Source organism: Erythrolamprus reginae, unplaced genomic scaffold (assembly GCF_031021105.1).
Source record: "Erythrolamprus reginae isolate rEryReg1 unplaced genomic scaffold, rEryReg1.hap1 H_46, whole genome shotgun sequence".
NCBI lineage: Eukaryota > Metazoa > Chordata > Lepidosauria > Squamata > Dipsadidae > Erythrolamprus > Erythrolamprus reginae.
In genome coordinates, this window is record NW_027248502.1 from 45,224 (window position 1) to 53,536 (window position 8,313).

Here is an 8,313-nt window from a genome sequence, read left to right on the forward strand (position 1 = left end):
AGTCCATATTTAAGTCCATTAATGCTGGAGTTGCGTCGTTCTCCGTCGGGTTGTCTGTGTGTACAATCGGCGTTTTAACACTAGACTCAGTTTCTGGGCACTTTCTTAAATGATCGATGTGCCTAGTCCATACTCGGCCATCGTTCAATGATATTAAATATGTTTTTGGTGCTTTTTGTTGTAATACAGTGCCCTTAAGCCACTTAAGGCCCCCATCAAAATTTCTTGCAAATACACATTGCCCCATAAACATATGTCTCTCAACATTATCAGTCATATAATTCTTTGTACAATACACAGGATGTAATCTGTCCAGAGTTGACCTGAGTTTCCTGCCCATAAGAATTTCTGCTGGGCTTCTGTTGGTTTTTGCATTAGGAGTTATATGTTGTGCCAATAGGAATTCATCTAGGTGTTCTTGCACCTCCCCAGGACCAGCCCTTTTCAATGCTTCTTTGGCAACCCGAACATATCTCTCTGCCAATCCGTTCGCCCATGGCGAAAAAGGAGATATGAGGGCGTGCCTTACCCCTAACTGATCTAGGAAAAGTTCAAACTGCCTGGCTGTCAGTTGGGGCCCATTATCAGAAACTAAAACATCAGGGCAGCCATGCGTGGCAAAAAGGTGGCGTAAGGCTTTAATAGTTGAGCACGTGGTGATGTTATGCATCAATATTATCTCGACCCACTTAGAATACGCATCCACTACAATTAGAAAATATTTTGAATCAATGGGGCCAGCGAAATCTATATGCAATCTAGACCAGGGGCCCTGGGGTTGCTCCCAGTCCATAGGTGTTGTTTTTGGAGGTCTTGGCCTTGACTCCTGACAAGGGTCACACTTTGACACCCACCTCTCAATGTGGCCATCTAGCCCTGGCCACCAGAAATGCCCCCTTGCTAGCCCCTTCATCCTCACGATTCCTGGGTGACCCACATGCAGCATAGCTAAAACCTTAGACTTAAGACTCTCTGGAATCACGACCCGGTCACCCCACAGAAGACATCCCTTAACATAGGAAAGTTCCAACCTTTTACTTTTGAACTCAGACAGGTCTGTCCCCAAGTTTTCATGGTTCCATTCCTTAAGAACACAATTAACAACCTTCATGAGAGTGGGGTCTTTAGCTGTATGCTCTGCCACTTCTTTGGCAGTTGTCAGGGGGTTATCAGCTAACTCTATTAATAGGACATCAGCAGAGGGGGCAGGATCTTCTACTAAGTCAGGAATGGGGCACCTGCTAAGGCCATCCGCATGGTTAATGGTTGTCCCTCCCTTATGAATCAGTTCATATTGGTATCCTGCTAAAAAAATCCCCCATCTTAGCAAGCGAGGGGACATGAAAGGTGGAGTTGGTCTGTCTGGGGCTAGAAGGCCTAACAAGGGTTTGTGATCGGTTACTAATTGAATTTTTCGACCAAAAATGTAATTGTGGAATTTCTTTACCCCTGAGACTAATGCTAACGCCTCCTTGTCCAGCTGACTGTAGTTTCTTTCTGTGCTGGACAGTGTTCTCGAAAAAAATGCGATAGGGGCCTCCGTACCGTTAGGCAGTACATGAGCCAGTACACTACCCACCCCATAAGGGGAAGCATCGCACGTTAGACGTAGGGGAAGTAACGAACTGTACTGTACCACTACACTTTTGGAGGTCAAGAGACTCTTTATTCGGGAAAAGGCTTCACTTTCAATTTCCCCCCAATGCCAAGGAACTTCCTTCTGAAGCAGCCGGTGTAGGGGTTCCGCTGCTGTGGCCTTCTGCCTCAAAAAAACAGAGTAGAAATTAAGTAATCCTAAGAAGGCTTGTAATTCAGACTTATTTTTGGGCTCGGGAGCGTCTTGTATTGCCCTAACTTTATCACTAGTGGGATGGATCCCTTCGCCATCAATTTTGTAACCCAAAAAATTAACACTCCTGGTCCCCCATATGCATTTGCCCGGTTTAACTGTTAGGCCCTTGTCCTGCAGCCTTGTGAGAACTTGCCTTATTCTTGAATTTAATTGGGGCTGATCCTTTCCTGAAATTAGAATGTCATCAAAGTAAGGTATAGTTCTTCCTATTCCTGTGAGCAGTCGTTCCATCAAACTTTGGAATATTCCCGGGGCTACACTGACTCCAAATTGCAATCGGGTGCATCGGAATGCTCCCCTATGGGTGACAATAGTTTGGAATAATGATGTAGGTTCGTCTACGGGGAGCTGCTGGTATGCCTGGGCCAGGTCAATCTTTGCAAATACCTTCCCCTCCCCCAGGGAATGCAGTAAGTGTTGTACAACCGGTATGGGGTATGGATGATGTTGTAAAGCTCTATTCAGGGTTGATTTGTAATCTGCGCAGACTCGCAAAGAGCCATCTGGTTTGAGGGGAGTGACAATTGGGGTTTCCCATGGTGCTTGATCTATTGGAACTAGGATACCTTGATGGATGAGTTTGTCTAATTCTATATCTAGTTTAGGCAGTAGAGGCAAAGGAACTCTCCGTGCTTTGAGACGGATTGGAGGCACCTTAGGGTCAAGTGAGAAAGATATGGGTGGCCCTGTATAGGTACCCAGAGTTGGACTGAATACATTTGGAAACTCTTTGACAAAATCAGGAATGTCAGAATGTGTAATTGTGTGGATGCCAGAAATCCCTATACCCAAAGGAGTCATCCACTCCAAGCCTAAAAGGGAATGTGTTGGCCCAGACACAACTAGCAGTGGGAGGTCACCCTTAAAACATTTGTATACAATTGGCACGTTTATAATACCTAGAATAGGAATTAATTGCCCTTGAAAATCCTTAATACTTAAATTAGAATGCATTAAATTATGTTTTTCAATATGAGGCAAATAAAGTTTAACCTTTGTCCAAGGCATAATGCTATAACGAGAACCAGTGTCCAGTTCCATCTGGCATGGCTTAGCATTTAAAAGCAAAGAAATGTTAATTTTTGTTTTGTTGGCTGTTACCGTATTAATTGCAACGTCCCGTGTACCTCTTATGTAGTCGCGGTTATAGTTGGAGTGCTTGTTGCGGCCGAAGGAGCGGAATCCTCTATTTCCTCGCGGTTGGTTGTTGAATCTGTTAGCTCTTGGAGAGGAGAATGTGTCCTCTGGAGTTGGGGCTCTGCATGCGGCGGCAATGTGCCCACGGCGGCCGCAACGGCGGCAATCGGCGTCCCGGAAGGGGCATTGATGGCGGGGATGGTTGCCCCGGCAACCAGAACACGGAAGAAATTGACGAGGCTGTCTTGTGGCTTGGAGGTGTTGTTGTTGAATCTGGAAGCAGTCGTCTTCGGGGTGTGGAGGTGCACTGACTTCGGGTGGAGAGTGGGCTCTGCGAGGAGGCGAATGGATGTGAGCCACGACTTCCTGTTTATCGTTGTGCTTTAGTTCTTTCGCAGCCGCCTCAGCTACTTCAGCGGTCTGGGCGAGTTTGATCACATTTTGAAGTGACGGCTCCTCTTCGGTCAGGAGCTTGTTTCGTGCAGTTGAGTTTCTCATTCCAAAGATGAGGACGTCAATCAAGCGCGCTTCCGGGTTTTCAAACTGGCATTTTGACAGCACGGTTCTGAGGCGCGTAGCGTATTGGTTAATAGACTCTGCCTCAAGCTGTCCCATTCTAGAAAACTGGTGTCGATAGACGATTGGCGGCTTCGTCGGTTTGAAGTGGTTGGAGAGCTTTGTCTTCAGGGAGTCCCAGGAAACTGAATTTGCCGGAGTCGGGTCGGTCAACGTCTGGGCGAGATCGAACATCTCGGTGCCGCAGTAATTCAAAAAAATCGCTCGCTTTCGATCGGCGTCGGCGTCTCTCATGCCAGCAGCCTCGAGGAACACTTCGAATTTCACCAGATAAGCGTCCCATGTAGTCTTCTCCGGGTTGAAGAACTCCGGAGCTCTCCCGACAGGCAAGGAATCCATAGCGGCAAGCGAAGGCTCGTTCTTCCGTCGTCGCCAGGTGAAGTGACTCGAGACAGCAAGTAAACGAGACAGTTCTCTTTATTTTCAGCTCTTTAAGAAGTGACTACCAGCTGGAACGCGTCTCAGCTGGCAAGGGAAAAGCCGGCTCTATTTATACAATTTTTTTCCCGCTCAAAACGAGCTGTCAGCGCCTTAACCAATCAGGCGCAACCTATTTACATAGTCTCCCCGGCAACAGCATATACAGAGTACTCAACAGAAAGGGAGATAAAAAGAGAAAAAAGAGAGAAAGAGAGATAAAAAGAGGAAGAGAAAGAGAGAAAGAGAGAGGGGAGGGAGAGAAAGAGAGAGAAAGAGAAAGAAAGAGAGAAGGGGAGAGAGGGAGAGAAAGAGATAGAGAAAGTGAAAGAGAGAGGGAGGGAGAGAAAGAGATAGAAAGAGAGAGGGGGAGAGAGAGAAAAAAGAGAGAAAGAGATATAAAGAGAAAGAGAGAGACAAAAGGAGACAAAAAGAGAAAGAGAGGGAGAGAAAGAGAGAAAAAGAGAGAGAAAGGGAGAGAAAAAGAGAAAAAGAAAGAGAAAAGGAGAAAGAGAGAGAAAAAGAGAGAGAGAGAGAGAAAGAGAAAGAGAGAGAGAGAGATAGAAAAGCAGGTGGAGGGGGCACACCTATTTTGCCAACCCTCGGATGTGCCATAGGGATCAGGTGTATGTGGAGGGAGGGGTCCCCAGCTTCTGTTCTGCAGAGGGGAAGCCAAAGCCCCCGCATGGGTTATGCAGAGTGCCAATGTTTGGGGCAAGGTGAGGGGTGGGGGTCTTCCTTAACTCCCATTTCTCTGGCAGGGCTAAGAGGCCTGCCTAGCAGGGCTGGTGTGTTGCTGAAGGTTTTGTCGAGGGAGACCAGTGGAGCCCCCCCCTCCCATCCCAGGGAAGGGGGTTCTGTCATCACTGCCACTGGCTTTGGAAAGAAGCCCCCGGCCTCTTCAGGGGGTGGAGGGAGGGGTCCGTAGTGCAGGGCTGGACAATGGCTGAAGACCAGTTGACTGCAGCTTTCAGAATTCCTCAGCCAGGAATATGGAGAAGACAGTTTGAAAATTTAAAAGGGAAGGAAGGAAGGAAGGAAGGAAGGAGGGAGGGAGAAAAAGAAAAAGAAGAGAAAAAAGAAAAGAAAGAAAAAGAGAAAAGAAAAAAGAGAAAGAAAGAAAGAACGAAAGAATGAAAGAAAGAAAGAAAGAAAGAAAGAAAGAAAGAAAGAAAGAAAGAAAGAAAGAAAGAAAGAAAGAAAGAGGGAGGGAGGGGATGGGGAGGGAGGGAGGGAGGGAGGAAAGATGTAAGGAAGGAAAATAAAAACAAAAAGAGAAAAACGAAAGAAAAAGGGAAGGAAGGAAGGAAGGAAAGGAGAAGGGAAGGGGGCCCAGACACTTAGGCTGTATGGGGCCCCAAAATTCCTGATGGTGGCCCTGGGAAGGACGTATTGGTATATGATTTTGTGAACTATAGTTAGATCAGTTTGGAGGTGACATGGAGTAAGGTATTTTGTTGTGGGGAAAGGAGTGAAGGACTCTTCTTGTGAAATATTTCTGGACACTCTCAATTGTATTAATGTCCAATATGCAGTGCGAGTGAGCTGTATTCTAGAATTGGTCTGACAAATGTTTTGAAATATCTGGTTAGCAGTTTGACTTTCTTTCTCCAACTGCTGTTGCTCTGACCTCATGTCCTTCGTTTAAAAAAAAACCCCAACCTCTCTTCCTCTGTTACTTAAGTGGCACATGGCCAGAAGTGTGAGAATGAATGGGGCAATCACTTGTTGACCAAATACTAGCCCTAATTACACGGATCATCGAAAGACGCATGGCTATTATTTTCCAATCGATGAACCAGGAAGAAAAGCCAAAAGCATTGCACACATATCACCTCGAGATCGACTTGGAAGCACCAGAGAGAAAGTTGAAGAAGGACAATGTTGGCCATAGGGATAATTTTGTTTGTTTTGCTGCTTGTTCTGCTGATTCTCTTCTTCCTGAGACAATTCTGGACCCAAAGACATTTGCCTCCTGGTCCTGTGGCTCTTCCTTTCCTTGGGACATTGTTGGCAAATGGGATTGGGCTTCAAGGAGATGTTTTGCTCAAGGTATTTAGTTCTAAATAATCAACCAGTCGGCCAGACCATAATTTTAATTATTATCTTTGTGCCGTAATTTTATTTATTTATTTTGTCCCATACATAATACACATTGAAGAGAATAGATATGTAATAATATAAATGAAGAAAAGAATAGAAGAAAAGATATAAAAGTATAGGTGAACATATTCGAAAGGAAGAAAAGATAAATGAGATAAGGAGAGACAATTGGACAGGGGACGGAAGGCACACTGGTGCACTTATGCAAGCCCCTTACTGACCTCTAAGGAACCTGGAGAGGTCAATCGTGGAGAGTCTAAGGGAAAAATGTTTGGGGTTTGTTCTGTCTGGGTTTTCCCAGACCTCCACACCCACTGAAAAAACAGCCAGACACTCTGGTAAAATCCAAAAGTATTTTATAGCAGGAAAAAATAAGCACAAAGGAAAACCTGTCTTCACAGCAGACAGGTTACAATACGTTACAACAGGGTCCTGATGTCCAGTCAATTCCACAAGCGTCTTGCTGGCACACCCCCCCAAGGTTTCAATAGTCCAAGGCACAAACCAGGATTGTAGCCACCAAAGTTCACAGACAGGTCTCACGAATCTCCAAGATAAAACTCCACAAGCCAGGAAGGGTGGGGCCGCCTTTTATCCTTTCCCAAGAGCACCACACCCAAACCCAGCTGTGACCTCTAATGCTGGAAATACCTAGCCAATTGAGTTCGTCTCTGATTAGCTCTCCTTTGTCGCATATCTATGATGTCGTGAGCATCTTCCCCCAGGGAATCCAGGCTGCTTGCTGGGGAGAGCTCCCCCTGGTGGAACTCTGGCTGTTCTTCTTCTGCAGCCTGGGATTCCTCTTCCTCGTCAGTCTGCACCTCCTGGTCCTCTCCCTCAGAGCTGGAAGCCGACAGCAAGTCAGCCATTCCCGGAGGGGTCCCAGGCTGAACCACAACAGGGTTAGGGGTTGACACTACTGAGTCAGGTAATGAGTTCCACGCTTCGACAGCTCGGTTGCTGAAGTCATATTTTTTACAGTCAAGTTTGGAGCGGTTAGGGTTAATTGTGGATTTTATTATCCTAATTGATATTAACCTAAGGCAGTGTTTCTTAATTATTGGCTGTTACCCACCCACCCCCGCCCAGGAAGACGTAAACGTTCCCCCCCCCAACTCTCCGCTGGGATGATTGTTTGCAATATTCAGCACATTTTTGCTGAAAAAATTCAAGCAGTTTATTGGGGTGATTGGGATGTAATGTGTATTTGGCTTTATCTATGCTGGCCTCTGCCAACATTTTTAGACACACTAAACATACCGGTCTTTCCTCGTCACCCACCATAGTCACAGTGAAGCCAAGCGCTACATACACTTCCTCATATTTCCTCATTTTAGCTTTCGGCAGACTTACGTTTTTCTCATTGCCTCTGTCTCTCTCCTCCTTTCCTTTTATCCCTGTTAAATATTTTTCCATGGTGTCTCTTAAGCAGGGGTGGGCAATGAATTTTGCCATGGGGCCGCATGAGAAATGGGGATGGTTTTAGAGGGCCAGACGAATATAATTAACTCAGTTCGACCCAATACTGTACATTATTCGGTAGAACTGAGTTAATTATATTATAATTATAAATTATAATTATATTACATATTACATATTACACATTACACATTACACATTACACATTACACATTACACATTACATATTGTATAATATATAATATATAATATATAATATATATATTATATATAATTATATATTATATATAATTATATATTATATTATATATTTCTCCTTCCTTCCTTGTTCCCTCCCTCCATTTCTCCTTCTTTCCTTCCTTGTTCCCTCCCTCCATTTCTCCTTCCTTCCTTGTTCCCTCCATTTCTCTTTCCTTCCTTCCTTCCGTCCTCCCTTCCTCCATTTCTTCTTCCTCCCTCCCTCCCTTCCACCCTCCATTTCTCCTTCCTTCCTCCCTCCCTCCATTTCTTCTTCCTCCCTCCCTCCCTCCCTCCATTTCTCCTTCTTTCCTTTAATCCTTTGACATATTTAAATGTTTCGATCATGTCCCCCCTTTTCCTTCTGTCCTCCAGACTATACAGATGGAGTTCATTAAGTCTTTCCTGATACGATTGAATGACTTTCTTGCTTGTTATTCATTTAATTATTTATTTCATGTATAAAGTTCGTCATTCACCAAAATGGCTCTAGAACAGTGTTTTCCAACCTTGGCGATTTGAAGATATCTGGACTTCAACTCCCAGAATTCCCCAGCCAGCGAATGCTGGCT